Source organism: Maniola jurtina, chromosome 13 (assembly GCF_905333055.1).
Source record: "Maniola jurtina chromosome 13, ilManJurt1.1, whole genome shotgun sequence".
Classification (NCBI taxonomy): domain Eukaryota; kingdom Metazoa; phylum Arthropoda; class Insecta; order Lepidoptera; family Nymphalidae; genus Maniola; species Maniola jurtina.
This window is the reverse complement of record NC_060041.1, coordinates 13899445-13922142: the sequence shown is the minus strand read 5'-3', so window position 1 is coordinate 13922142 and position 22698 is coordinate 13899445. Positions and strand designations below refer to the sequence as shown.

General features: G+C 37.5%; 2 protein-coding genes and 1 non-coding gene across 3 annotated transcripts in view; 1 reads left to right on the top strand and 2 right to left on the bottom strand.

Moving 5' to 3' along the window:
* LOC123871244 (uncharacterized protein C1orf198 homolog) overlaps positions 1 to 22698 on the bottom strand; it is a 504106-nt gene that overhangs the window by 320395 nt on the left and 161013 nt on the right. The window lies entirely within an intron of this gene.
* LOC123871226 (GTPase-activating protein CdGAPr) overlaps positions 1 to 22698 on the top strand; it is a 76661-nt gene that overhangs the window by 9153 nt on the left and 44810 nt on the right. The gene's annotated exons all lie outside the window — the stretch shown is intronic.
* Positions 4527 to 4599, bottom strand: Trnak-cuu. The gene has a single exon. It is a non-coding gene; the product is annotated as a tRNA-Lys (tRNA).

Below are 22698 nucleotides of genomic sequence, written 5' to 3'. Positions count from 1 at the left end.
TCCCTATCGCACTCTGATCACAATGTCGTTTCGCATTGCGCAAAACGGGATATAGGTCAAGGGTCCGGTGCGACAATGAAACATACCTATCTACTTATTTCTGTAATTTATGTCGGAGAAAACTCAGACTCTGGGTGCTATTCATATTTCTGCACCTGGATATTTTTTTCTTGCGAGACAGGCTTGCGCTTGCCGACAATCGAATCGTACCTACTTAATAAAATGCAATGATGAGGTCTAAGGTTGGAACGGCTTGCCTAGAAGATGCCTATTCACTCTTGCCTTGAAGGTATTAAGGTTATATTATTAGGCAGGGAACCACACACCTGTGAGTGTGCGTGTGTGTGTGTGTGTGTGTCTGTGTGTGGGTGTGTGTGTGTGCATGCGTGTGTTTTTCTGTGTATAAGAGTGTGAATGGATTATTTCAAAGTTACGATGTCTTCCGTGGCACTATAATAAAATGCCGATAAAATATGAATCTTTCACCTTCCTTCCTTATCGGATCTTCTTTTATGATGGTCTTAGTAGAGTCAAAGAGCATTTGTATATGCTTGCGTAAAATTACTTGGAGTATATAGGTAGATCTGTAACACCGTTGCAACATCGCATAAACCATACAACTCACAGATTGGAAATAGAATAGTTTTCTCTAGCATCACTTCATGGATAGCTCTATTATAAGTAAGTAGTCGTAGAATAGTGTTTTTCCGCAATGACCCCAGATGATGATGGCGCGAGGTCCAACACGATCTCTCGTTGTTCTGTGGTACAATGGTGGTAGGTGGTAGATAAAAGACCGATAAGCAGGTGACATGGCGTCGTGGTGCAAATTCTGGATAGTTAATACAAGTCTTAGAACTTTGCCTCTCGTTGAACTATGTCGGTCTGGTCTAAAGAACTTTTTATTTGATTTGAACGCTATGGGAGTAGAGATACTCTGTGCTCTGTTACTACTACTTTGTACTTGATGGTAATTAATTTAATGTACTTCCCAACAGCTCAAGAAAGAACAAACTACTAAGGATGTAACTTAGTCGTAACGATGTCAGGGTGTAACTATACCTAGCGCCCCTGGAATTTTTTTCTCAACAATCAGCCTTTTTAAGTCCAGAGAGGTGAAAATTCTTTGTGTGGACGGTGGAGTATGTAAAAGGGGGCGACAAGAGATGTTGCAGTAAACTATCCAGACGAAGTCTAGAGTATATTGTTGGCAGTTTTATAGAGGGTTAAAAATAATGGAAGGAGTTATTTTTCAGCCATAAAAGAGTCTGACTCAGCTGTGTGATGCTCAGACATGGCGGAGTTCGGCTATTAGGGGCGTCTGGTTATCCTGAAACTATCTCAGTCATTTGTGCACTTCCGGGTAGTTAGGTACAGTTGGGGAGAAAATGGTTACAAGGAAAAAGATGCTTACTTTCCTGATCGTTAACATTTCCTTAGGGAGCACCTCTTTTACCCACTTCGGCCTCATTTAGAACATGTACTCGTATTCCCAAGTATCTGTTCACACACGTAAAAAGCGTTGACGTCTGAACATATACTTGGAATACATTTATTCTATTTGGACGCTTTTTTAACGGACGTTAAAAAGGCTCTCGTGTTTATGAGGCCTTAAGGTTACACTTCTTGTGTATTACAAGAAGTGTACCACTTAAAGTACTATCTCCATACAAACGTGTTACGCCTATTATTCTATTAATTTTGACGGAGCGAAGTGAGATCTCTGAGTCTACTTCAGGAATTTGCGCTTGTCCGACCGTCGCGTCGTCTGTTAGAGCCTTATAACTTCTAAATTACTGAACGTAATTACTACAAATTTAAACATAATAAGTAAACTTCAGCCGAATCACACTAATATTATAAAGGAGAAAGTTTGTGTGTTTGTTACTCCTTCACGCAAACATTACTGGACGGATTTGGCTGAAATTTGAAATGGAGATAGGTAATATCCAGGATTAGCACAATATATGCTACGTTTTATCCCGGAAAATCAAAAATTTCCCACGGGATTTTTAATAAAATCTAAATCCACGCGAACGGAGCCGCGGGTATCATCTAGTATTGCATAAAAATTATCTCTATGCATTAGAACATTTTTGTGTGCGACTGTCCCGCGCCACGGTGTCGCGACTCCCGCCTAGACGAGTGACGTCAGCCCTTACCCCCATGGGATTACAGCCCAATGGAGGTAAATACCCCATGGTAAGCGCCGAGTGCGATCAATATGGATGGAGCAGGTATCTATCTTGTATGAATATTTAAATTATAGGTTCTGGGCCTCAGAGCACTCAGCGGGCGATAGAGACTGCTATGCTTGGAGTCTCTAGTCTATAGTCTCTAGTTGATCAAATCAAATATGCGAAGATCCGTAGGGGAACCAGAGTAACCGACATACGAGTAGCTCAACGGGTTGCGAAGCTCGAGTGTTTATTTGCGTAAATTATTGATTGTGGCACTAGTTTTTTCAGATTAAAACTGTCGGATAACCTCTACGCGTTGAACCTGTGTTATTTGCGTAGGTTTTGGGAGGACATTCCAATAATTCATTAAAATTATTTTAACAAATATGTAATACCTGCTTTTCCGAGTGACGCTTATACTATCGTGTTCACATTTCATGAACGCGTGTGTAAAAATACACTCACAAAACACAGTTTCTCATAAAAACTTGCCAAAATATTTTTATTATGTTTTTTTTTATGCTGCTGAACCGCATGGTGTCCAACTGGTGGGTTTGTCATGTTGAAAAGAAAAAGAGCAAATATTGTAAATATGAAAAATTGTTCCCAAGCGTTGACCATATGGTAGACGAGGATACGTGTATCCAATTCGTAACTTTAAAGTGCTACAATAAGGTTCTGTTTAACTTGAAACGATAACCATGCAAGCCCCAGTGAATAGAGGTTTTCTAGTTGACCCACCCCGGCTTCGCTCGGGCCGAATTTCAGAATATCCTTTTTTCGTGAGAACACGCTACAATGAGAACCTACATGCAAAATCCTAGTGTCTAGATCCAGTGCATTAGACATAGATGTACATCGTTATGCCAGTTAGTCAGTCTCTCCTTTTAGTATACTAATCGATACTAATGTCACGGCTAATATTTTGTCTGTCATATTTTCACGCGGCATTCTAGAGAGGCTATGTTTCCCGGAAAATCTAAGGGTTCGGGCGGGATTTTTTAAAAATCCTATCCCACGCGGCCAAAGTTGCGGGGAGCGGCTAGTACTTCCTATTAAAGATTATTGAGCCTCAATAGCTCAACGGTTGAGAGCGGACTGAATTCTGTAAGGACGGCGGCGGTTCAAATCCCACCCGTTCTACTATTGTTTTACCTACTTGTAGCACAAGCTTTATCTACGCTTAGTTGGAGGGGAAAGGGGAATATCAGTCATGATTAGCATGTCTAATATTCTTCAAAAAAAATTTACTTATTATTTAATTACGACAGTGAATAAATCTACCTTAAAATCTACTCTTAATTTTTCTAAAATTCAGTCTCATTGTAGCACTTTAACTTGAAACTTGATCCAAAACCTAACTAAGTAGTACTTACTTCTTCCTTTTTAATTTTTTTTAAATAAAAAACTTGTAAAAACCCTTGCGCTGGCGTGTGCGAAGTACGCTCGATAGAAAGGCACTCGACCTCCACTTATCCTCAAAGTACATCGCAGCTGCACTTGATGAATCACCAGACACCGCGCCACCAGGTTTACCAGTCAGCTTTTAAGAAAGAAACTTCTCTCTATAGTAGTATTTCTCATTACTGAGGGTCGTGACCCATTTCCATTAATCCTATAATGGTAGGAGTTTTCTTGGGACAGTAATACGGTGGGTTCCCAGATCCTTCCGTATACAAAACGAAATTTCGACTCTAAGGTTAAATTACAGTTATAATCAGATGTTAGTGATAATAACCGGGACCGGCACGGAGGAAATGAAAAGGCCAAATTCTATGCAGTCGGTCCCCCATCCAGTTAACGACTTGGGTCAACGTTGCTTAACAATCAATATCGATTGATATGCGTTTAACATTATTATGATGATCATAACTTTCGTGTTAATTCTCCTGTATGTCAGATTCTTGTTTGAAATAAACCTCTACGCGTTGTGATCTGTATTCCCCGCGTAAGCAGTCTGACAGAACATTTTAACTATTCATTAAAAAATAGTTAAATATTACCTGCTTTTGGAATTATGCTACACAAATTCCAATCCCTTATTTCACTCCCTTAGGAGTTGAATTTTCAAAAATCCTTTTCTACGGGATACGTCATAGTAGCTATCTGCATGCCTTTCATTCCGATCTGTCCAGTAGTCTGGGCAGTGGTTTGATGGATCAGTTAGTCATCTATAGTAGGTACCTTTTGAGTATAGGTAATAATTAGATGTATAAGTAGGCATAACTTTGAAAAACATGTAAATAATTATTAAAGTAAGGAATTAATGAAATTGAATTTTAGATGTAAGCGCAAAAGACAAGAAAGTAACTCAAACTAAGAAAAGAAAAAACCAAAAATGTGTTTCGCCCAACGTGGGGCTCGAACCCACGACCCTGAGATTAAGAGTCTCATGCTCTACCGACTGAGCTAGCCGGGCAGTTGCGATGAACTTCCAATTATCCCAACGTTTTTATTTTGTACTAGATGATGCTCGCAGCTTCGCCCGCGTGGATTGGCCAGATCCCCTGCAGCATCAGGATTGAGGAGTTGGAATCCAAATTTTTTATGGAACAAGGTCGCAAAGTACCCTTAACAATTAAAAAAAAACTACGCAAATCGGTTCAGAGATCTCGGAGATATCAGTGTGCATAGGTAGAAAAACACAACTCCTCCATTTTTCAAAGTCGGTTAAAAAAGTAGCCTTACTCCTTGGTGAATCCTCTACGTGTCTGTGAAAGTCCCGTCAAAATAGGTTTCTGAAGATTAGCCCGTTCAAACAGACACGACCCTTCAATTTTATTTATTAGTATAGATGTGAATGATATTATGCAACAGTTACTAATACATTATTATTTTTAGCATAATATATTAAATATATTACTATACAATGTTTTGGCAGAGATAAGCTGATAATAGTTTGGTTTTGGCACAGTTTATATGAAAGGAAAGCCAACTTACTGATTTATTTTACTGAAGCTCATGTGGTTATTTGAACTGAACCTTAACTGAATCACAAGTTTTAAAATTTTTGTCTCTCTGTCTGTTTGAATGGGCTAATCTTCGGAACGGCTGAACCTATTTACACGGGACTTTCACAGACAAGTAGAGGATAAACCAAATAGGTGCATTTTCCGGGAAATATGAGAAAGGTGGTTGAACTGATAACAAATGCGCCTTTTAAACAAGAAATTCTATTTACAATAATAAACGTATATATAATATACTAGAATCGTTGGCGTGACGGATAGAATGCAGGTGGCAAGTGAAAACTTCAATTCGGTACTGATAGCACAAAAATTGTATAGTATTTAAAATAAATAATAATTAATTTTGTGTTTTTTGTTCCAGGTAATAATAATAATCAAAGACAATCGATCCTCTTACGGTCAATGCCCGTGGATCCTTAGAGGTTACAGGTTTGATTTCTATGGCTATACGTAGGATAACGATTATTCCTAAGTTATTATAAGTTGAAAACCAAAGTCTTTGCTAACCATACATCTAACACCACCGGTTTACTGTGATCGCGTAAACAAATTAAACTAATACATAAACCAGCTTTACTTGTTGCCTACCAGTTAGTGGTTAGTGGATTAGCTATACCTACTATAGTAACTGTTTTAACTGAATTTGATTGTTTGAGTTGTCTTATCATACTTATCTAGAAAATGCGCCAAAATAATGCAGCTACGGAAGCCAAATCTTAAAGAATGCTCAACAGATTTTATTCAAATCCTCACTAACAGATTAGATTATAATATCTTTCAGAGAAGATATAGTTATTATAGGTACCTAATCGAATTGGTCGATTCAACATTGGTAGCGAATCAAAGTATTTTTTCTAAGGAAGATAAATAGTGGCTAGTGGGAAAACCCATCGGTCACTCTAGTTTGACATACCCAAAGCATCATCAAAACCTGCGCGACCTAAGAGAATGTGAAGCGGGAACTTCAGCCGCGCGGCGGTCGCCTCCCACTAAAAATGCCGCCATGCGCACCTACGCGACCACTACATCCACACATAATATAGATTCGCGTTGTGGTAGACGCTCCCGCATCCCGCATTCATGATGCGCAGACACAGTTCATGACAGTTAGGGAACTTGTAACAAAACGTTGAGGCTTTGACGTCACTGGCAGGCGTCAAATATTCCTACATTTGAGATAACCTATGAATCGCCTATTTCTATTTGACTTCACGTCACCCATACCCAAATATTTGATATATCGTCGATTCAGGATCAAACCGAGAATACCCTCACTCTGGCGGAGGTGTGTCTTTGATCGGAATGCAGAAATCTTATCTCGCAACTCTAGATCTCTGACTGTTGTGTCAACGCGGTCTGATAAGAATTAAGAACCTTCTTAGTTAGGTAGTCTGCTCGAGATAAACAAAAGGATTCACTTAAATAGCTGGATCTGGTTCTGCGAATTATGTAACGAATTATACTAATATTACGAAAGCATACACATATAATATGCGTATTATATTATTATGCACATGATATTTGCGAGTCATCGCCGTTAGCGCTTTCCAGCGAGGTTTAGTGCCGCCGCTCGTAATATTATCGCATAACGCTTATGAACAAGTTTGGCTAGGGTTGACGCTATCACATGCTATCACTCTGCTATATCCCCTCTCTATTTCCGGCTGCCCTCGGGTGGAATTTTAGAAAATCGGTGAGGCGGACGATAATCCCAAAGCACGCACTTCGTCATTTGTGCCCACAAGCCCAAATATATCCTAGATATTAAGCAATTAAGTATCAAATCTTTTCCATGTACGGGAGCCCCCCTAAAAATAATTTTTAATTCAATTCAAATTCAAAATATTTTTATTCAATTAGACTTTTACAAGTTCTTTTGAATCGTCAAAAGCATCTACCACTGGTTCGGAATGCCTTTCCTACCGAGAAGAACCAGCAAGAAACTCGGCGGTTGCTCTTTTCAAAGATTTGATATACAATATTATGCCATGTATAAAAGCAATTGAAGTCCTGCGCATTGCTGGAGCGAATTGCAGGTCAAATCCACGCTTTGGTTAAATATATATAAAAAAACAGGTTTGTAAATCATTTCGTCTCCGAAATAGAGACCTGTGACTCGCGGACAGTCGGACAGACAGACAGACAGCAGAGTAGGGCTCCGTTTTTACCCTTTGGGTACAGAACCCTTAAAATGACGGACTTTCATACACACCTTCATTCAACTGGAATTTTTAAAATCCTGAAAGACGTATTTCTTCATTTTAAATTAAAATATATTTGTTCTGATTTATGGTGTCTACTGTCTTTTACCATTTTGGTTGGGTACCATTTTGTTTTTTAATTATTTTGACATCTTCAGTTATAGCACTCTATGACAAATCTATTGTTGTAAGAATCATTTAAATTGGTCCACGCGTTTAGTCTATAAAGCGCGTCAAAGAAACAAACGTATACATTATGTAGACTGATGAACACATAACCACTCCTTTGCTTTGCGCAGTCGGGAAAAAATTGACAACATCTGAGGGACATCCCTACTAGAAAGTGTTAGTTAGTTGTGCTAACTGCTAAGAGAAACCGTATTTTATATGCAAGCGTGATTCCAACTCGCACCTTTGGCGCGAAATGTTTTATTTACTCACATCTATTTAGGTCACTACTCACTCATTACATAGAAGTTTTTTTATCGATAACACGTTTACACTTGCCCGTGATAGTACTGGTGATAATATTGTATATTTCTTTCTCTAGACATAATTTACGGGTATTACTTATGATGGAAAAACTCCTCAGTGCTTGAAGACCAGTCTTCGATCAGTACGTGTTCTCACTGATGACAAATGAAGGGAGATACGAATGAGAGGGAGAACCTATAGTTCTCAACAGGTAGACATGGCAATCGAGATGGCCCGTCTCATACCCGAATTGCCATGTCGACCTGTCGCGAACTATCTTCTTCTGCCTCGGAGCTATGCAGGTTCTTGTATACCGTATATCACTTCGACCGTCTCCGACCCCGTGTGATTTGTAATCGTCTCCACTTCATATTTCCTCGTCAAAACCCGTGTCCGCCAGATACAGCAGTACCTACCATATAAATCGTAGTTCGCACTCAGGGTGAGATCTATAGAGCGCGCTCTGCCTTTGCTTAGACTTAAGACAGAGTTAAAACGAGACAGAGCTATATCTCTCACATAAATCTGTCTCGTTTTAACTCAATCTTAAGTCAGAGCAAAGTCAAAGTGCGCTTTATAGATTTCAGCCTCAGTCATAACAAATATCTTATGATAGAGTTTTTTCCTCAAACTAGTTAGCGATGATTGTGCGGGAATGGTTTGCTGATTGTGTATTGTATGACACCCGATGACTTGGCGCTGAAGCGGTTTTTGTGCCATTGGTATAACGGTTAACGTTAACCAGGTATTGCGAACCCGGAACGAAGTTAAAAAAACCGGTACAGTGCGAGTTGGATTCGCACATGTAGGGTTCCGTACCATCGCACAAGAAATAACACCTTTGTTTACTACACTGTAAGTCAACGACCGACAGCGCTATCTATATGTGATTTAGTAAACTAATTATTTTTTCGTGGACACCTTTTAATTTTTTTTTGTTATGTAACCGCAAATTCACGGTTTTCGGATTTCTTACTGTACTTTGTGCTAAGTATAAGACCTACCTGCCTGCCAGACATGATTCTAGGTCAACGGGAAGTATATACTACAGGTTTTGATTCCCTTTTATTTGACAGTCACGACAGACAGATAGACATAGACTATGTTACTCAGGAATAATGTAGTTTTCTACTGGTGAAAGAATTTTCAAAATCGCTTCAGTAGTTCCAGAGATTACTATCTACTAACTTACAAACTTTACCTTATTATAATGTGCGGATTTGCTTTACCTTATTGTTACGAATTGTTCGCGTGGATATAGGTTATTAAAAATCCTGTGATAAAAAAAAGCCTATTTGTGGGATAAAAAGTAGCCTATGTGTTAATCCAGGGTATAATCTATCTCCATTCCCAGCCATATCCGCCCAGTAGTTTTTGCGTGAAAGAGTAACAAATATCCATACATACAAACTTTGGCGTTTATAATATTAGCAAGATTAGTATAGATTTAGAAGATTGCTCGTTTAAAGTAGGTATTAAGATTTTGATTGTACCTACCTAACTGTAGATGACTCGATTGAATGGATGTGTATAAAGAAATTATAATGCTGGTTAATGAAGCAGAGAATCGATCGCTATCATTATATTGGAAAAAACCGCAATATCTAATCATTTGGATAGCGCATTTAATTTATCATGATAGAGGCTATAGATTAGCCAATTATAATCCTTTCAAGTAACTAACACGAGTCGTGATTCGTTTAATTATGACTATCGCGGGTTTTTTTTTTCAATTATTCGGATACAAGTTAGCCCTTGATTGCAATCTCACCTGGTGGTAAGTGATCATGCAGTCTAAAATGGAAGCGGGCTAATTTTGATGAGGTACGGTAGTTTTTATTATAATCCTTTGGTATCGTATCGAAACGCTAAATCGCTTAGCGACACATCATTGCCACTAGAGCTGTAGTCACGGCCGAAGCCTCCCACCAGACTGGACAAGAAATAATTCAGAAATTATAGAATTTGAAATTTTCCCTGCCGAGAATCGAATCCAGGACCTCCTGCTAATAAGACCACAGCGTCACCACTGCGTCTGGGTCAACTATAGTAATTTTGTAATGGTTTCTAAACTTATTTGCTTATCTAAAATTTTCAAAAATCTAAATCGTCGCGACGAAGTCCTAGCCCTATAATCTAGTAATTTTTAACCCCCGACCCAAAAAGAGGGGTGTTATAAGTTTGACGTGTGTATCTGTCTGTGGCATCGTAGCTCCTAAACTAATGAACCGATTTAATTTTTTTTTGTTTGAAAGGTTGCTTGATCGAGAGTGTTCTTAGCTATACCTAATCCAAGAGAATCGGTTCAGTCGTTTGAAAGTTATCAGCTCTTTTCTAGTTACAGTAACCTTCACTTGTCGGGGGTGTTATAAATTTTTAATTTATACTTGTATACTATAGTGCTGATAGTGCTTTGTTTTAGTAAACCAGTTTATAAGAGAACACGTTAGAAATACCAAAAAAACTGGCAGCTATTGTGCCGCTGCGGGGCAAAGAACCTATGACCTCTCAATGCCGTGTATTGAGACGACGATGATTCAGCAGACACTATAAACAGCTTCACAGATTTTAAAGCCAAATGTTTCTACTTATCATGGGATTTGTGCTGTGACCGTATTTCGAGTGTTATTCTTCGCGTAAAGAAAACTAGATCACTAGGTATCACATCACATCACACTTAATATTATAAAGGAGAAAGTTTGTGTGTGTGTGTGTGTGTGTGTGTGTGTGTGTTTGTTACTCCTTCACGCAAAAACTACTGGACGGATTTGGCTGAAATTCAGAATGGAGATAGGTAATATCCTGGATTAGCACATAGGCTACTTTTTATCTCGGAAAACCAAAGAGTTCCCACGGGATTTCGAAAAACCTAAATCCACGCGTACGAAGTCGCGGGCGTCAGCTAGTGAGCATTAAGTGTGTAGTCATTAGATCTCTAATGGTCATTGTAGACTGAAAAACGCCTTTCAATATGAACTTTTGTGAAAAATCAGTTCTGACAGGTGGCGATCAGGGCTTGAGCTCCGGAATCAGATTTAGTATTGTACAGAGCTCAAGCCCTGTACAATACCTACTAAATTGTAACAGGTCGTAAAATAAAGTTCCCATTTCATTTTTCTAAATGATTTGTTTTATTTTATGGTTAACAAACTTGAACATTCATTTAGGCACATAAAATATTCAAATTAAATGCATTATTTAATCACATTTAATTTTTCTGATTATCAAGCCCTAGTGACCTAGTGAGTAGTGACGATAGAGACTCACACATTAATTTACCTAACCAGAAACCGAACAGAGGGCCTCTCCTTGCTCGGCGCATTGTACCCACCACCGTTGCATTGGAGGCTGGAGCGTTCGTCAAATATTTTCTCACGAGTACAATAGAATTACCCTCTTTTTCCGCTCGTATGATAATGCGAACTGTACCATGATACAGTTATGTAAACGGGACCACCACGTAATCAACTGAACCACTCGACTGTGGGCGGATAATGTGTTTAGCCGAATATGTAAGTTACAGCACTTCCCAGTGGAAATTTCACCAGTCCTGCAATTCGCAAAATGCCTGAAAGAAAAAAAAAAGCTCTTTGTATCTACCTCAAAAGGAAAAAAGAACCCGTATACATTGAACTAATAATACTACTATAGCATCACTTCATGTCTGTGTCTATCAAGACCCGTCAAGGAAATCAAAACCTATAGGCTACTTCTCGTTGACCTCTAGAATCATGAAAGGCAGTTAGCAATGTCTTACAGAATAAGTAAATGCAAAAATCCGGCGCGGGCAAGGCCGTGGCCTATGGAAGTCCCTATAAGAGACCTTCGCCAGCAGTGGGCATAAAGAGAAAGAAAGAAAACGTTTATTTCTTCAATTGTGCCCCACATCACATCTTATAACTAAGGCTTAGAGCGCACTTTGACTTAGCTTAGACTTAAGACACTGTTAAAACGAGACAGCGTTATATCACTGGCATAAATCTGTCTCGTTTTAACTGGAACTTAAGTCTGAGCAAAGTTAAAGTAGGTACAGTCTATAGTTCTGAGCCTAATAGTTGGTTATCCCGGCGCTTTCCCCGCTTGTTCATCAACCCAACATGCCTCTAAAGCCTCCAAAGGCTACCCTTAATAATTGGCAGGCTGACTCTCTACTACTTTTTTAACTCGTAAATCCGAACTGTACACATCGTAAATGAATGTAACAAGAGACTTGTGTTACATTAATTATGTAAATATAATTAGCTGTTTTGTATGTCAGTGGCTCACGCGTACCGTTTAATAGGCTCATAAGCATAACAATCACCGTGTAGTAAAAGAGCCTATTAACAATTTTGGCAGCTTGCTCCGTAAAAAAAGTAGTAGGTACGTAGCTTATTAAATCATTGTCCTCAATTTTTGACTGATGGATTGAATTCCTCAGTGCTTGAAGACCAACGTCTTCGAACAATGCATGCTGTCCTTCATCAATGGTGTTGCCAGTGATGACATATCATATGGATCCGAGAATGGTAGTTTAAGGGATGATTTATGCTAGACCGTACCGGGCCCGAGCCGTGCTACGTTCAAGACACGTCCGACACGCCGACGATCCACGGATTGCAATTTTGTAGAAAGAAACGTAACACGGACGACGCTCGGAAGACTCGTACATGGCACGGTCTGATGTGACCTCACACATTTTCCGATCTGTGTGTCTCGGACGCGGCTCGGAACGGTCTAGCATAAATCATCCCTTACTATGGCCTCATAAAAAAGCTCAGAGTTACTCAGCGGACGATGAGAAAACTATGCTTGGAGTTTCTCTACGTGATCAAATCACAAATGAGGAGCTCTTTAGGAGAACCAGAGTAACCGACATAGCTCAACGGGTTGCGAAGCTAAACTGGCAATGGTTAAGAGGGCTCTCTCCGTCACTCGTTTCATACAAACTTTAGTTCCAATTTCATTTGAATATTAAGCCACCGAAATCCATTAAATTTTGCAGACATACTCTAGAAACTAATATCTATGTCTGTGGTTTTCCAGATTTCTGTTAAAATATTCGATTTCAAAGTTACGCGGTCTTAAAAAATTTCATACAAATCTTTGAGCCCCTGTAATTTGAAAACTACATATTTTTAGAAAAATCTAAAACACCACAGACACAGATATTAGTTTCTAGAATATGTCTGCAAAATTTCATGGACTTTGGTTGCTTAATATTCAAATGAAATTGGAACTACGATTGTATGAAACCAGTGACGGAGAGAGCCCTGTTAAGACATAATCGAATAACCGATAGACATCAGGGCCCAAGTGCTAAAATGTGACCTCGAACCGGGGTTGCACTTAGAGGGACACACATTTTGACCATCACAATCTGATGAATAGGTTCTTATCTTAGTGCATGGTGCAACTTTGATGAGAGTGTTGGTCAATCAGTATTCAGTAGGTTCCTACCTATGTGATGTAGGTACTTCGTATATTGTGGGTCTCGTTCATTAATTAAAGAGTAGTTGGCACTGGCAAGTAGGTAGGTAGGTATAATCAGTTGGATAGAAAGCGGACCGGTTTAGTAACTGGCGACCAGTAACTCACAGGCGGGAAGATGAGTTCGCACTATACATGGTTATTATTATAGCTATTATAGCTAACATGTTTAGATTTGGTACGTCAGTTGTTAGCTGCATAAGCTCATCTGATTAAATGAGGATTGAATCTCACTTTTGATAACTAAGCCATATCAAAATTATGTATGTATAGTAATACTAGTAAAGCTTTAGGGACGGAGTGTGTATACTGTATATTATACCTACCTCGTAAGAATCTCCTTTTTAGGGTTCCTCAAATCCGTACCCGAAGGGCAACTGCCAACGTGCGCGGCAACTTAGGTTTAAATCTATAGAGCGCATTTTGACTTTGCTTAGACTTAAGTTTCAGTTAAAACGAGAGAGATTTATGCCAGCGGTATAATGCTGTCTCGTTTTAACAGTGTCTTAAGTCTGAGCAAAGTCAAAGTGCGCTCTGTATATTATAATAGAAATCACTAGGATTTCTATTATAAAATCCTTCGCCCGCTCGGGGTTCAAACTAGGCACGCATCAAAAATGAACTTTGCTATCTTGTTGAACAAATAACTATTATCTTTACTTTCTGTAGCACCAAATAAACACTTTTTCGTTTCTTTTTCATTTTTCTTCACCAACGTTTTCTACTCGTGTGCTTTACTATTACTAAGCTTCCGTCGTCCACCCGTCTGTCTATCTGCGGGCTGTCCTATGGTCCGTAATAGGCAGAGAGTGAACCGTAATCAATAGGTAGGTAGAGTTGAAATTTTCAGAGTTTCTTATTTCTATTGCCGTTATAAAACAAATAATAAAAAACCAAAACGGTGAATTTCAACGGCCGTTATGCAAATTAAAAATAATTAAAAATACTTTTATTGTTATATATTTTATCTTGTACGATGGTAGGTACGGATAACGGAACCCTTCGTGTGCTAATCCGACTCGGATTTGACCGGTTTTCCAAAAATCGTGGGAAGTGCTTTATGATTCACAAGTTATCCGTATGCAATTCGTAATTCACTTTCGCCGCGACCAATCCGTGAAATTAATATGTCGCGGTGTTGTCAGCGTGTGAATTAATTACCCCATGTGTGAAGACATTCACTGAATATTTATTTCTGGAAGGGGTGGCAAGGCAACTGCCATGCCTTTTTAGGGTTCCGTCCCCGAAGGGTGCCAACGGGACACTATTACTAAGCCACCGCTGTCCGTCTGTCTATCCGTCCGTCTGTTCGTTTTTAAGTCAAGTCAGCGCCAGCGGGCTGTATCTTAGAGAATTGAGATTGTCACAGTGTATTGTCGCTATTACAACAAATAAATAAAAAAAAACAAAATGGCCGCCATGCAAATTAAAAAATAACTAAAATGTACATTAAGAATCCTATACTTAAATATCTTGTACGATGGTATGGGACTCTTCGTGCGCGAGTCCAACTCGCACATAACCGGGTTTTTTAATCATCCTCATAATTTAGTAGGTATGTATAAAACCGAATTGATTGGCGCCTTTCATACGCCCTAGCCCCTAACGATTACGGTAAAATGATAGCTACGGTGTCGCGATCGCTATCACCTTTGATTGGTTGACACTCTCTCACTATTGGCTACAATGCATTGTAGCAACAAGAATACCATAAATTCAGCCAATGACGCCCAGTTGTGATTAAAAGGATTTATGGTATTCTTTGCAACAATGCATTGTAGCCATTAGTTAGTGAGTATCGGCCAATCTAGTGATTTTGATCATCACACTGTAGCCGTTATTTCATCGTAATCGAGCCCCTGGATTCCAGCCCTTTTGAATGAGTGTCGAGAATAGTGTTGCCAGTTACGAAAATCAATTTGCACTTCATAATCGTAAAATTTAATTGAAGATCGCATGCATACGATACGCTGTCAATGATTGTTTAATGGCAGTCATAAACTTTTGGTTTCGTTCGTAATTGTTAAGTGGACGAGTAATTATGATTTCACTTGCGTTATGTTACGTCTTACGATGTGCTCTTTTTCAAACTATCAAACATTTCGTAACAAGGTTTTGGTCTAGTTAATACCTATCTTTTATTCCAGAAATTTTACTACGTCCATCTTGCTTAATAAAGAGGAAGCTTGAGCCTAGTAATAAGTAATATTATTTATAGTAATAATCATCATCATGAGCAACCTCGTGCGCTGGTTCACTACTGAACATGGTACAAATTGAATATTTTTAAATAAGTACATATATCAAAATTGCGGAACCGGCAGGATTCGAATCTGCGTTTCTGGGATTCGCCTTCGCCACGCTTCGCTTCGCTGCCAGTGCCGAAATTCGAGATATCGTCGCTGCGCGTGCGAATCCGCGTAAGAGCAACTTGTAAAGACCGCGTATTTGCTTTTTCATGATTTTACAGGAGGAAGAAAAAACTTAATATCTCAGCGATTTCAATTGATATTACTGACTGAACTTAACAGATAGTTCTTTATAACTTTCTTTATTGGAAAATGACGTAAATTTACTTGTAGTTGGCTTAGATTTTGTGTAAAGTCACTTACGCGGCTTTGTTTTGACTAATTTTACAAAATAAGTAGACTTTTATCAAAGGTACGCGGTTTTGAAACAAAACAATTCGTAAAGGGTTGTATTTATTATTAGAAAAAAAGTCGAAAACAATATAATAGAACATAAATATTATGTACTTAAATATCTGGAAATCAGTTTACAAAAAGTTATTAGTTACCTATTCATAATTTTTAACACAGATCTTATTACAAGGGTTCAGACTTCTTATGAAAGAGATCAAAATAACCATCTAAAACTAAAAAATAATAACTATTTATTATTACTTAAACATTATGCGTAAGTAGTTACATACATAGAAGAAACAAAAAATATTTTTATAAGAATATAAAACTTTAAATTACAAAAATAAACCTTCTTCTAAGTTCTTCCATAATAATCACAAAACCTTCATCAACAATTCTTGTGTCAGGTATTTAAATGTTTTCAATTAAAGATTTAATAAACAAGTAATAATAATAACAACAATAATCTATTTGCTACTTGCTCTTAAATTCTAATTAAATTCTGATAATTACAGCATTTTACAGTCAAAATAGTAACTTAAAATTATTTGAAAGGTAAATTATCATAAAAAGTATGAAACTCTTTAGCTCCTGTAGGTGATCATAATTTGTCTTGGGAATTGGTTTACCTGGATTCATAAAGCGAAGGCGTACTGTTAATCAAACACGTAATCTTCCTTGGTCTTCTAGGCAATGGGACAAAATCATCTAAAAAGTGGAGTTTATATTCTATGGTGCCATCTGGATTATATCTCAGTGCTTTTATATCAATCACACAATGATCACCCGCTCCTCAGCCAGGTCTTATTGATTCATAAATCTGGTAATCTTTAAGACCAAAATCTTTAAAAAACGTATAATCAGGTGTAATAACTTCATAAGGGCTTGGTACTTTTTTGGCTTCCTTTGCTATTGCGGCTTTCAATCCCCGTGTGGACTGAATCCACTTCCATCTGCGTGTGGCCTTTCTCCAAGTACTTCTGAGTTATTACTACGTTCCTAGCCATAGCCAAGTGCAACAATGTCTATTTGTCCCATCTCCAAGCCAATAGCGAACTGTCCATTTTTTATACCCAATGTATCCAAAAACGTTTTCAGGCAAACTCTTTCTTTTTATCATTAAATTTAGGTAGTTTTTCTAGATTAAGGTTTTTTATCCACCATTGAAGATATTATGTACATTTTTTTTGCCAAGTCATTTTCCAGTAGTTATTGAATATTTCAGATCGAACTTCTTCCGTTAATTTTGAACAATACATAGCTTTACCACTGAAGCATTTTGTTGACATACATAATATTGGCCCCATTATTCTTGCTGGCTTAGGATCGTTCTGAACAAATTTTGTGCCCTCTTTTTTAAATCCAACGTTCTCTTTTCCCATCATTCTCTTTCTCTTATTTTTCATTCTTTTCCAATTATTTTTATTTCCTTTACGTTTTTTTTATATATTTTTTCTTCCAAAATAAAGTTATCGGTCCTCCATCATTTGGGTACTTACTTGAGAATGCAAGGGATTTATCTATAAATAAGAAATGAATTATTTATAACTTATTTATAAGTTTTAGTAAAATGCAATACCGCGTAACTTAACAAAACAAATAAATGTGAGTGATGTCAAGACCACGTAAATACTTGTTAGGGTTTACATTGGTCAGAACCATTAAATTAAAACAGAATTACATGTAATTTAAATATTTTAGTATGAGCTCATTATAAACGAAAAATAATAAACATTTAAAACATACTTACATGTTGGTTAATCACGGCAAAATAATTATTTTCGGGAGCATACACTGACTGCAGCACATTTTTCTCACCGGCCGTAGTAAATACGCGCACTTGCTTCCAACTTCAGGCCTCCTCCTGTTCCGCGGTATTGTTTCGATAGCAAAACTGACGTTTCTCATTGGATAATTCAACTCAGGTGAAGTCTAATAGAAGCCAATAAGCGTTTAGAATCGGCCAGCACGATATTTCAATTTTGCGCGTTTTGCTGTTACGCGGTATTTACAAACTGCTCTTACGCGGTTTCGCACGCGCAGCGACGATATGTATGTTCAGTCAGTACTGAAGCGACTGTTAATGCCATCTAGTAGCGTCATTTTGCAGTTATCGAATCTTCTTTCAAAAACCCATATTATAATGCAGCTCTTTGAAATGGGTTTCCTCTCAGAATGAGAAAGGTTTAGCCGTAGTCCTCCACACTGGCTAAGTAAGGTGTGACAAAGGTATGTTGCAATACAATGCGTTCTTGACAGTGGCGTCACCAGTCATGACCATTATCTCACTGTTTAATTGTCCGAATTCGGATCAGTCGTTAGCCCAGATTCCACAGGCCAGGGGTCTCCAAACTTTTAAGCTGAAGGGCCATTCTAGCATTCTAGTTCGCTTGCCAGCAGATCTGGTTGCAGCCAAGCGCTAGTCAAATTTAAAAAAAAAACTACAATATTAAAAAAAAAAAAATTGAAAAACTGACGCGCAGTAAAAACTCTAAAATCAATAACCTGATTTTCTCGCTCTGAGTCTAGAATAGCCACATAAGTTCATAATTTCACAATCCAATAGCACTAGTCAGTTGTAAGGAGAAATTACTGTGAGATTTATTTACTGCGCGTGATCTATAATTTTGAAGAAAGTGATACTTTATTAACATTTACTTATCTGAAGACAACTCTGTTACTTTTGCGTACTGCCTTTTTTCCTGTCATTATTATTGTAATAATGAATTGCCCGCGACTTCATTCCCATGGATATAGGTTTTTTAAAAATCCCATAGGAACTTTTTAATTTTCCGGGGTAAAAAGTTGCCAATGTGTTAATCCAGGGTATAATCTGTTTCCATTCAAAATTTCAGCCAAATCCGTTCAGTACTTTTTGTGTGAAAGAGTAACAAACATACACACATACGCACATACACACAAACTTTCGCCTTTATAGTGTGAAGTGTGATTAACATCTGATAATGGACTTAGTAAAACTTGTAGAAATATAGGTAATATTAATCTAGCAGTAATACCTTTAATTCCTTAGTACGCAATGCAGCTCCGAAGAAGACTAGTGTTCTCAAAGGTGTGTGAAGTCTGCAAATTCGCATATATACTTAGGTATTTACTATAATTCCTAGTACGTTTGTTTACGGAACTAAATGCATTATTCAGGCTCATTCGCATCTCGTTCACGGTCGGTGGGATGCAAAAACTTGATTTGCATGGATGATTTACTGTTTGAGATAAGTGCACACTTGAGAATTGATAATGATATGAATCATTTCACATTTCATATGAAATGAATGAAATGAAAATTTCACACACCTAAAATATAAGGGTGCTGGTGCTTCATTTGACCCTTCAGGCCCAAATTTTGGGAACAACATTTTGGGAATTCAACATTTCGGGAATTGAAATTCAACATTTTGCGAATCCAACATTTTGGGATTCAACATTTTGCAACTCCGAAATTCAACATTTTGCAAATTCAACATTATGAGGATTCAACGTTTTAGGAATTCAACAATTTGAGCCTGAAGGCATTGGTAGGTACTAGGTATGCTTAGAAATCTTGATTTCTGGTAGGATTTTTAAACTTGTTATCTAATGTTATGATAATAATTATTTATTTACATCTTATTGATTAATATAATATTAATCAAAAATTAAATGTCGATTCGATTATGATCTTAAATAACTCTGTGTCGAGTATTTCCGGTGTTACCATTAATAATATTACAGTTTTCCCCCATTATGACCATCACTTAGCCGTGCTTACATTAACTGTTATTTTTTTTTTCTCATAACCGTAATGTTTGCAATACGGCCACTTATACTTTTTGCTGTATACGCTCTTTATTATGCACGAAACAGTTAGACTGTGAAAAAAATACGTTTTAAGTTATTAACACTGTTATAGTTTAAAGGTTAATTTAGGTTTTTTTCTCGTAAATTACTGTATGATGTGTGGCAGTAATATAAAACTACCTAGTTAGTTACTCTTTTTTTTTCGAGTGTAACTTGTCGAGAAATGACAGATTATTATGTGTATCAAAATGAAAACCAAACCATGTTTTGACTTTTGATTGATTCTGGTTAAAGGGTTGATTTTCAAATCGTCAAATAACTTTAATCTGCGGAATAAAAAGTGTTGCTAGTAGGTAATTAAATTTAAACCCTAAAGTGATGTTGTAGTACAATAATTTGTATATCACACGCTTTTCGGTTTAGGAAGACATTTTAACGAAAGCTATTTATAATATAACCCGTTAACCTGAACTAATCTTCTATGGCAGAGGAGGCCTTGCTTTGCTGCGAAGGTTTACCCTATTTATGGCTAACAAGTTCGTCATGACACCTGCCGCTAACTTTAATCAAATTTAATAACAAATAGGCACCTTCTGGGCAGGCGCACTCCACCTTAGGCTGCATCATCACATCATGCTTGGTGTGATTGCAGTCAAGTGCAAGCCCATTTAGTTATTACAAAAAAACCTTGGTAACAATCAAGTCGTGAGTGAAGATAGAAAGAGATGCAAACTTCGTGTTTGAAATCTGAATGCACTTGAAAAAGGTTTACATAATATTTACAAAATCCATATCGTTCCGAGAATCCAGCGTTACAAGAGTGAAGTCTAAACATTTATAATCAATGAAAAGAACTATTGTTCCTGTATGTGTGTATGTTTTGTCTCATTTGTTTACTTATACAATGTGCAGACTAGACCTTATGTCAGCAATTGTTTAATGGTAGAAGCTTATCGCTTGAACGTGATTTAAGGTGTCGTCTGACCTAACGCTATGCTTCAAAGTTTTTTGATGATCTCCATACTTTGGTGAGCGTTGTGGTCTTGTAAGTGGGGAATCCCGGGTTTCATTCACGGGAAAGGCAATTTTTGGAAATTTGAAAATTGGGGTTATTTTCTCAGTGTCTAACACTGAATGATAGCCACCAAGCTCATTATTTTGATATATTTTTTTAATCCATTGCAGGTTTTCTACGAAAAATTATTTTACTGTTACTCAGTGAAGTAGCAATGTAGAACCAACCAATGTCAAAAATGAGCTCAGTGGCTATCATTCAGTGATAAAGGCTGAGTTAGCAAATATTTAGTGTGATCCGCTAACTCAATGTCTTAACATGGAATGATAGCCTTTGGTGAAGAACTTCGTCTTTGTAGAAAAGAATAGGAATAAGGAATATTTTTATCCAAATAAATTTTTACAAGTTCTTTTGAACTGTCAAAAGAATCTGCCAAGAAACTCGGTGGTTGCTCTTGATATCTAAAGACATGCTATCAATTTTTTACGCCGTTTTTAGTACGATGCAGTGTAACTAACAACTGATTTGAGGTACATATGGTTTTAATAAAACTACCATAGTCTTTTCCAGGTTAGCCCGCTCCCATCCTAGATTGCGTCATCAACTCTTCACTTTACCATCAAGGTGAAATCGCAGTCTAGGGCTAACTTGTTATCGAATCAAATATGTTTCTAACCTCTAGATTTTACACGGCAATATTTATGTTACTTGTAAGTACCTAAAAAGACTTGTGTTTAAAGAATACTGTTAAATAAACATCCCAATGCCACTAGCGCCGCATCAATCTCTATTCATCGTTTATTTTTGATATTCTATAGCGGCATTAGTATATTTATTTAAAGTGATAATAAAAACATATTAGGTCTTTATTGAATCAAAAGTTTTTTGACATAAATAAACGTAGCTGTAAACGACCACACAAGTGTGCTATATGACTAAGTGAAAAAAGTAGTTTTGGTAATTGTCGCGAAAACAGGTCACTTTAAATACTGTTAAGTCGTTTTAAATGCTTTTGTAAAGTAGGTATCAAGTTCGAGAGATGACGGCACTGAAACTGGATATTTACCTTCCTTCCGTGTCTTGGATACTATTTTAAACCGGATTCATTTATATAATACTAGATGATGCCCGCGTCTTCGTCTGCGTGGATTTAGGTTTGATTTTCCGGGATAAAAGTTACCTATGACAGTTACCAGGCCGCAAACCACCTCTGTACCTTTCATATAAATCGTTTACATGGATGGGTCTTTATAATCCCGTGGGAGCTCTTTGATTTTCCGGGATAAAAAGAAGCTTCTGTCCATCCCCGGGATCTAAGCTAACTCGTTATCAAATTTCATCAAAATCGGTTAAACTGTTGGGCCGTGAAAAGCTAGCCGAAAGACAGACAAACAGACAAACTTGCGTATTTATAATATTAGTAAGTATGGATTTTTATCACTAACTAGCTTATGACCGTGACTTTGTCCACTATCTTACTCCTTTAGGAGTCGAATTTTCAAAAGTCCTTTTTTAGCGGATGTCTCCGTCATAATAGCTATCCGCATGCCAAACATCCAGTAGTTGATAGATCAGTCAGTCAGTCAGTCACCTTTTCCTTTTATATATTTAGATAGACATCTGATGATTTGAGTAATAATCTACGTGCTTCTAGTGTATTTCCATTTTTGCTAAAGTGAGTCTAGTATCCGTCTGTCTATTGTATTGAAGTGGTCATCATTAAACATGTTTCATCTTAGACTTTCCATCAAATGTGATGTCATGGCTATTATGTAATATGTGAAAGAAACGTGTTATATAGAGGTCAGAGCTCCTACCAGATCATATTTTGATTAGTATAGCGGTCAGATTGTTAACGCTTTGCGTAATTTGGTAGCATGTTCTAGTTTTGTAACACTGTTCATCCTATTGTTATATACAAATTCTTAACTTTCCGTCCTGAATTTTCTTGGC